Source organism: Miscanthus floridulus, chromosome 19 (genome assembly GCF_019320115.1).
Source record: "Miscanthus floridulus cultivar M001 chromosome 19, ASM1932011v1, whole genome shotgun sequence".
Classification (NCBI taxonomy): Eukaryota; Viridiplantae; Streptophyta; class Magnoliopsida; order Poales; family Poaceae; genus Miscanthus; species Miscanthus floridulus.
This window is the reverse complement of record NC_089598.1, coordinates 106,989,660-106,998,442: the sequence shown is the minus strand read 5'-3', so window position 1 is coordinate 106,998,442 and position 8,783 is coordinate 106,989,660. Positions and strand designations below refer to the sequence as shown.

Below are 8,783 nucleotides of genomic sequence, written 5' to 3'. Positions count from 1 at the left end.
TCGGCATTTTATAGCCGAACTACGGCGACGGCTCGGCGGCAGAACCCGATGAACGTGTGTCCGGCGTCGTGCCGAACCAGAGCAAGGAGGAGGGACAGGCAGGGACGCGTCGTGGAGGTCGGCTCCGATCCGGCGAGCTCGCCGTCCTCGTCCCCGTCGTCGCTCCGCGCCGCGGAGCGCCTGCTGTGGTCGCTGCCGGCCGCCACCCCGATCTCCTGTCTTTAGCTTATGAAGTATGATAAACTAAAGACATGAACAATATAATATCTGATTATTCTTTCAAAGAAGATATAGTAAAGGCAGAGAAGATACAGAGAATAGAAGGAGCAACAGAACAAATCTAAAGGTTTTTTTAGCCACCAATATTGTTTAATTCATATTTGTGGTGCTAACTCAGTTACACATTTGCTCATACTTGCAACTGATAAACAAGCAGAATCGACAAAATCGAACACTGTTCATACACCCACTAGAAAAAATGGGGCGCGGCGTTGCCGCACCATCTCTGTGATGGCCACTGTTTACTTAATTTTGTGTTTCTCAAAAAAAAAAACTTAATTTTGTGTAGGATACTGGGTAATATGAAAATGCTAGATATGTATGTTTATATCCTCAGTGGTGCTTTAATTGGAGTATAATGGCGTAAATTCATTTGGAACATATACAACACCAGTGATTCAAGTTTGCAGTATAAAATTGAAGCAACAATATAGGAGGCCCAAATTAAAAATGTAAATATTGTATAGAGTGTCTTAAATTGTCTATCAATAAGAGAAAAATGTCTTAAGCATTGTTTATCAATAATGAGAAACAAACCGCAGAAAGCTTCTTTTTTCAGATTTGTATAAGCTGCTTATTTACAGACAATGGGCTTCTGGTATGGTCTGTCTATTTCATGGATAATTTGTGATTATTCAGTGATACGATATATAACAAAAGGTGTTAAACAGAAGTAGTAGTTGTAATTACTTAGAAAGTGAGAATAAAAAGGAATGAATTCTCTAAATAAAGAGGTACACGTGATATGCATATTTGTTGCTAAAAAAAATGTGATCTGCATAATTTAATTAGCGAGTTGCATGCTATTTGCACAAAGGCCTTGGCACAAATAACCGAACTGATCTAGTTTAGAATTGAGTCCGAGTTATTGTTTAATGCGTAAATGTATGAAGATTTGTGTTTACAGCATACTGGAATTTGGCAGCGATTCCCAAATTGGCATAGTTGGATTGCCCAAAAGCTACAAAGATTAACATATGTTTATCATCATTCATTTGCACTAAGTAAAATCTAATTTGATATACATAGAAAAACTACAACGGGCCGGGTCTGGTCTGTATACCAACATTAATTTAAATCATTCATATGATCAGCTCTTGGGTGGCAGTCAGCGAACAACAATTTGCCAGTGTCCATCTTGTGAAGAAAGGAGTGGGAACACACATGCTCCTCAAAAGAAAGAAAGAAAACAAACAACCCAACATGATAGTGAATACATATGGCCTGCTAGCGATAGAACAGAACTGAAGAATATTATATGATGAAGATTTACTTTGATGTAAAATATGGCACTTGCATTGCAAGGATATGAAGCTGGGTTGGGCATAAGTCTCTGATATAGTGATATGTTCCCAAAATAGCTATCAAAGCATGAAATTGGTGCAAATAAGGCACAGTGAAATCAGCTGCGCGTGGCTTTGTGAACAGAAGTGACACTGTAGAGTTTAATATTACTTCCCTAATCTCTTCCCACCAGAAGAATGACATATAATAACTTAAGATTAAATGTCCCCATGATGAGATTATCATAAATGGGTGCTTAGAATAGTATTCAGACTCAGAAAAACTCATGCAAGGACAAGGGACCTACAAATACATGGGCAACATTCCGTATCTTTTTTAGAAATATCAGCATATGTGCACAACGTTTCCTTACAAACCAATCTCTCTTAAACCAGCTATATAATTTTTCATATGAAAATTACTTCACTTATAATCAGACTGTGTAAGCAAATCTCAGCCATTGAATGGTGAAATACATACAAGGCTATGAGTTGTAGTTCTATATACTACCGCTAATATTTGTAGATAGCCTTTTTCTTTGTCTTCTCAACGTATTTGTCCCCTAGGCTTCAAAACTACAGGTGTTTACATTGAAAGAAAAATAATAAAATCTTGCAGTTGGGAGTCAACATTGTGCAGGGCAAAACAAAGTTCCAGAAAATCCAAATATTTCATCAGTCTTGGAAATTGGCAGAGAGTGAGGAGATCCAGATATGAGAGGCATACCATAATAAAATTTAGCATGGGCACGGCATTTGATCGAGCACCTTGTACGCATAATAGATACTCCTACAGGAGAAGGAGCTACGCTGCATCTGCTGACATGCTGAACATCTTCAGCAAGCAGTGTGCACAGTAGGCTGGCGGGCCGTGGCTCGTAGTGGCGCTGCACCGCCGTGGCCGCGGACTATCCGCTCGCGGTGACCATGGGCCGCCGTGGCCGCATGTCGGGACGGCCGCGCGTCTGGCCAGCCACGTCTTGTGCATCGCAAGCTAGCTAAGGAGCCTGTCTGGTCATCCACTCCTTGACCATGGCCCGAGTCTCGCCGAGCGAGAACGGCAGGAGGCGGCGCCTAGCCTGTGGACCGGCTCTCCACGACGCTGCCCGCGCGGGTGCCGCTGGTGCGGCTGCCGCGGTCATCCTGGCAGCCCGTACAGGTCCATGTAGGTGTTGACAAGGTCGTAGAGGGCGTCATCGTCGCCGCCGTCCGATCTGCTGCCCTTGGCCGCAGTCGGCGTGGGGAGCGGCGGTGGCCGGACCTCTTGGGCGGTAGGCCAAGCGGCGGCGGCGGTTCGGAGGTGCAGGACGGCGGGGTATGAGCGCGGCGGCTCCGGCCGCAGGCAGCGCGCGGAGGCGGCAGCGTTTTGGGCCTCCCGCTGCGCCGCCACGGGAGAGAGAGGAAGGGGCGCGCGAGGGCGGCAACGGCGGCGGGGGCAGGCGAGAAGGTTCGAGCCCATCCGATCTGGACTGCGGGTTGATTTCGAAATAATCTGAGGTGTTTTTTGTAAAATGACTGAGAGGGCCTCTGGAGCGCGGGTTGATTTTCGAAAAATAGAAGGGTTTTTTTTCGAAAAATGACCGCCGCTCGCCCGATCTGGGCCGTCCGCGCGCCCGATCGAACGGCGAGTCCGGATATGCAACATCCGATACCGTATTTGTATCTGAATATTTAAATCACATATTTATGATCTCGACATCCAATCATGTCGTATTCGGCATTTTTTATATTCAATCGCATAATAAATTTGTATGTAGTTTTTTTGAAGTTATTTTCGTAATAAATTTATATGGAGATATAAATATTGTTGCATGTACGGAAACCAAGGAGAGCACAGCCAATGACGTGCGGGAGAGGCCGGGGTCGCCGCGCCCGTACCTCGCCTGCGCTAGGGTCACCGGGAACGACGCGCACGCACCCCGCCCGTGCTGGGGCTGCTGGCCCACCGGGCCGCGTCGGGATGAGGGAGGTGCGGGAGCGGCGGAGGACGGCCAGGTCGAGCGCGGTTGCGCCGCGCGGCTCTATTTCCTCTGCACGGCGGGCAACCCTCGGGAAGGTTCGTCGCTTTACGGGTCGACGCCCGAACCGACCCGCAATCGGACGGACCAGGTCGCATGAACGATCGATCTAACGGCTAGCGGGTAAACGGGTGATGTGGCCCGATCCGCTGCCCGTCCGATTTGCCGACAGAGAGAGAGAGATGGAGGGAGACGGAGCTCCGGGCGCCGGTCCTCTATCTCTCTCGCTCCCGAGATGGCGGCGCTGCGCCCGGCCCGATCGAGGTTGTTGGTAAATGAAATTGACCAACGGTATGAGCTGAGCTAATTAAAGAACATAAAGCTATTATCTAGCTACAATATCCAACTGATGAAATAGCAGGCTATATTGTATCGTTGGATAAAAAATAACACAGAGACCATCTATTTCAGTACATACCAAAAGTAACACTGAGACAATCTGTTCAAGTACATACGTAGTCTTGCAGCCATAGGGTTCTGTCCAACGACAGCCCATAGGATTCTGTTTCTGTCCAATGACATATTCTGTCAGTTGTGAATACTAATCCAAAGTAACATCCTGTACTAAAGCAGATCTTTGATACTAATAAGAAAGGAAGACACGATTAGTAGCCAAGCAATTTATAAAAGTATTCAGTGGACTAAAACTGAAGCAGTTCTTTCCAACAGTATACAAGATGCGATTGGTACGCATATGAAGGCACGACCTTGGCTGACCTTGCTTGCTTGGTACGGTGGTCTTCGCTAATAACAAGTGAACCTTTGAGCATTGAAGGGCTATCAGAGAGAGCACTGTATGATGAGCAATGGATGACAGTCAATGGTAGCGAAGGGCTCATAGCATGTGATAAAATGTAGGAGGAAAAAACAAACATGTGAAACATAAATAATAATTAATACAAAGGGGAAAGCATTGGTTTTCCATAGTCAACATGTATTACGGAAGGAAATAAGTAGATAATATTGTGGTGGTGAAGGCTACATTTTTCTTTGTAGCACTCCTCTATGTCCTGGTTGTAGAGCCACCAGGTGGGTTTATACTGGGTCAAGATCTGCAGCAGTCTGCGATTAAGGTTGTAGATAAATATTACCACTATATTTCAGAACCTGAATAAGAATGACAAGTAGCAATGGGCATTCATGCTTTTCCTTTCCCCTCTCTCTGGACAGTAGCTGCTTACAGGTGTTTCCTGTATCTCATGTTATTCTATTTTGATGTGACATGTAAATTCAAGCAAATGCTAAGGGTAATACAGTAGGAGCACTCGACAGAAATCAGCATCATAGAGACACTTGGATTAGCTAAGGAATCAGTCCTAAGGTACAAAAGAGAGGTATGTTTATCTAAAAACAGAAGTTGTTAAAGACCAAACCTTTTAAATTTTGGCAAATAGAAACATCATGTATCATACGCATTTCATCGAACATATACTGCCGTTCGTGCCATGGGGGCTTCAACTGCATTTGGCAACAGACAAAATGACTATGCAGACTACTGAAAGTTACCTCCCAAGCAAGAATCGCAGGCAGGCAAAGGGACGTCGTGCTTGGAGCTGGAGTGACACTGCTTGGCTTTGAGGTTGATGCCGACCATCCCCTACGGGCTCAAGCGCTGGAGGACTGCCTCATCATGTCGCGGATCTGGATCCACAGAACCGTCACCAGCGAGTGCATAGCCGAGGAGCATGAGCTCACTCTGTAGATGCAGAGCAGGTGCAGCTCTAGATTTCGACCTCCAACGACGCATTGCCATCGCCGCGCCCATCGATTCAGGCCCCGTCCTCGCTGCCCCCCACAAGATCTATGCCTGCGTGGGAGGGGGCCCCTTTGCACCATGAGTAGAAGCACCGGATGGGGTGGAGAGGGGCAACAGGAAGGGTACCTGGAGCTCGGCCGCCTGAGACAACAACTGAAGTTTGCGCGGCCATCGCGGTCGGGGGGCCGGGCGGTGCGGCGCCATGTCGTGAGAGTGGGAGAGAGAGAGAGAGAGAGAGAGAGAGAGAGAGAGAGAGAGAGAGAGAGAGGAAGGTGGCGGCCACGCACCTCGCCGCCGCCTCGTGCCCACTGCCGCCTGGGGAGGAAGGGAGGACGCCACCTGACCTTGGGCGGACAGGACGCCGAGCGGAGAAAAGTGCGGCGCGAGGGAGGGGCGGAGCAGACACCGGAGGCAGGGGGAGGCGCGAGGGAGAAAGGAAGGGAGAAGCGGAGGGCGGCGGGTCTGCACCGCGGCCCGCGCTCGCCTGCGGGACTGCGGATTGATTTCAAAATAATATGAGGTGCTTTCTGAAAAAAATTCTGAGAGGGCCTCTGGAGCGCGGATTGATTTCCAAAAACTATAAGGGTTTTTTCGTAAAAAGACCGCGGTTCGCCCGATCTGGACCGTCCGCGCGCCCGATCGAACGGCCGCGAAAAGGCCGCGACGTGGCACGCTGGCCGGCCAGCTTTTGGACCCAGGATTCATATAGAAAGATGGTACTAGTACCAATGTACCATCTCAGATTACTGCCAAATGAACATTGGCGGGCTCGCTTGGGTCAGTCTAGACGAATCAATCAGTAAGCTCTCACCAAATTGGAGAGAGAGAGAGAGAGAACAGTTTTTCCCGTTTTGTGGCGACAGGAGCATTATTATTCAGAAGAAGAGGCTACAGATGACAGGAAATCCACATAGCATGAGAGCAGTGCTGAATAACCGAGAGGGGGAGACGGATATGAGACGCTTCAGCGCCAGCAGACCCATGATGCAGGGATGGCTGGGATGGGAGAGACGCTAGTCAGTAAGGCGCAGGGGGAGAAGACTGGAGGAGATCACAGTTGCCTCGAATCCAAAGAAACTAGGCGCGAGGAGAAATCACGTGCTCCCGCGCTCTGTATTCGACTCCAACGCGCGCATCGAGCTACCAACGAGTTCATTGCAAAATCAGAAGCATGAGGCCGCGCCGTCAAGGTGGCCTCCCAATGTGTCCACGTATCCTTTATTTTCATAGCCGTTGGATGAGGGTAGATAAATCTCGTGTTGTGGTTTCGTCCTCGTGGCTTCCTGAGCCTCCCATTCAATTTTCCGCAGAACCCCTTAATCATGCATGCATGGGAAGCCTTAAATGCGATGAGCGCATGCAGCCAGGTGCTTGATGAATGTGACGATGACTTATGCATGCATGCATGCAGCTGAAAGGCTGAGACGTGATAAATGATATGATGAATTGATGGTGTTTGCATGGAGTAGTATGTGTGTTGGATGCATGTGTACAGCTGAAAGCCTAGAGGTGATGCACGTGGTGCATTAATGCAGCGCCACCAGCAATATTGATTTACTATGTGTACAGTCACTTCTATCCATGGAGCCGCTGTTGGTCCAGTTAGGGCTTGTTTGGCACGGCTCCTCCCGAGGGGCTCCTCCAGAGGAGCCGGAGCCGTTTTGGAGGAGCCACAAATTGTGGCTCCTCCAAAACGGCTCCGGCTCCTCTGTTTTTTACTGAAAAACGGCTCCTCCAAGAAAACGTTTGGCAGGGCTCCTCTGGAGGAGCTGGAGCCGGAGCCGAAGAGGAGCCCTGCCAAACAAGCCCTTAATGTGATAGACTTGATACATATAGACGTCTCATTTTTTAGCACGTGCGAGCTTGTTTTTTGCTTCGTCTCCACCCTAAAGCCTGATTAGTCCACTGACTCATACGTACACCGGCGTGAGCCACGACAGGTGTCTGCCTCCGCCTTGGCCCTTACTTGGTGTGCCAACACTTAGCAAAATTGTGTCTTTGTTGATCCATGGTTATTCACTTTTTATCTATTGGCCTTTTCTCCTCTGTGCTGAACCATACGATGTGATGTATCCTGACGTGGTGAAATGTCGTAATTAAAGCTCTTTGTCTTGTCCCTACTCTTACTCTGTCCTTCGTGTTTAGCTCATGTATGGATGTTCAGGGTTGCATGTTTTCATGGTGCATATGCGTTCCTATTTATAGCCTCCTAGGCCACCTTTCATCACCACCTCGGCCAGCCACATCGCCATTGCAAATACACCAGTACTAGGCTATTCTCTGCATATTGCATATTGAGAGACTACAATTATATGGTTGTGAAGGCCCTTGTTGCCTAGCGTTTGGTCACTAACATATCATGGTGCGCAATTGATTATTTGCATGTGCAAATGATATATCTTTAGATGATTGGAATTTTATTAGAACAACTAACTAAGTTATTTTTCTTTCGAGTATATTTTTTAAATCATTTTTTTGACCTTCCACATGTGCGATACAAAGTAAAAATCTGAAGGAAAATATTTTCTCTTTAAAGGTAGCCTTTCAGAAAGAGTCTAGAAATAATGTTAACATTTATATTTCTTTGCACCTGTGCTGTGGTCTTATGTACAGGTATAGGCATGGACTATGGAAAGCGCGCCTTCTACTAGCCGGGCTGGAAAGAGGCGATGTGGCAAGAGAGCGGCTGCAGCACCAGGTGCCCTTGCCTAACCTCGCGTTCTTTTTCGGGTTGTCTACCCTCATGTGATTTTTATGTTCTGGATGGAAATGTTTTTCTGCAGTAATAAACCTGTAATCGTAAGATTGTTGAGTTATACTCGAACGTTATATATGTTTCATAAGTAATAAATACAGAAACACTAATCAGATCAGGTACTAAACGGACAATGAACTACTATAGTAGCCAGTGTAGCCTGATCGGTTTCTTCTCTTATTCGGCCTTTTGTTCTACGGGAGTCCGTTACTGTTTTGACCTCGCGTTGGCCGAAGACATCGTCGAACGCGCCGCCGTCCCGTGGTGTGAGTGATCCGCTTTACTTTCCCTTCCCTGTTTGTCTGGATTGGTGGGAAAGGTGCAGCTCTTACGCGATCCCTGGAAGTGGATGACGCCTGTTGTGCTTCGTGTGCCTCTATTGAAAATGGGCTTCGAAAGCTAATGGGTCATGACAAGTTGGGTGTATAAAAAAGGCACGTTGGGATGGGTTGGTATTAGGCAAAAGTCCTCTTGGCTTCCTTGAATTATTGTAGTAGTCCGATTGACCTCCTTCGAAAATCGGAAGTTTATGCTCTTCATCAAACTATTAAAGCCGTCTGATTTATCCCCTGAGCAATTTTCAAAGCGGTTTTGGCTAACGTGGCACCACGTTAGCAGTTCTACATGGCGTCACGTCAACCATGAGGAAGTAAATTGGACTTTCACGAATAGTTCAGGGATGTCAATTGGAC

General features: G+C 47.5%; 1 long non-coding RNA gene across 1 annotated transcript; it reads right to left on the bottom strand.

Annotated features, from left to right (window-relative positions):
- Nucleotides 1-3,923: 3,923 nt before the first annotated feature.
- Nucleotides 3,924-5,788, bottom strand: LOC136528495 (uncharacterized). The gene is made up of 3 exons (XR_010777094.1): nucleotides 5,624-5,788; nucleotides 5,463-5,489; nucleotides 3,924-5,387 (listed from the first exon to the last, which is right to left on the bottom strand). It is a non-coding gene; the product is annotated as an uncharacterized lncRNA (long non-coding RNA).
- Nucleotides 5,789-8,783: the final 2,995 nt, after the last annotated feature.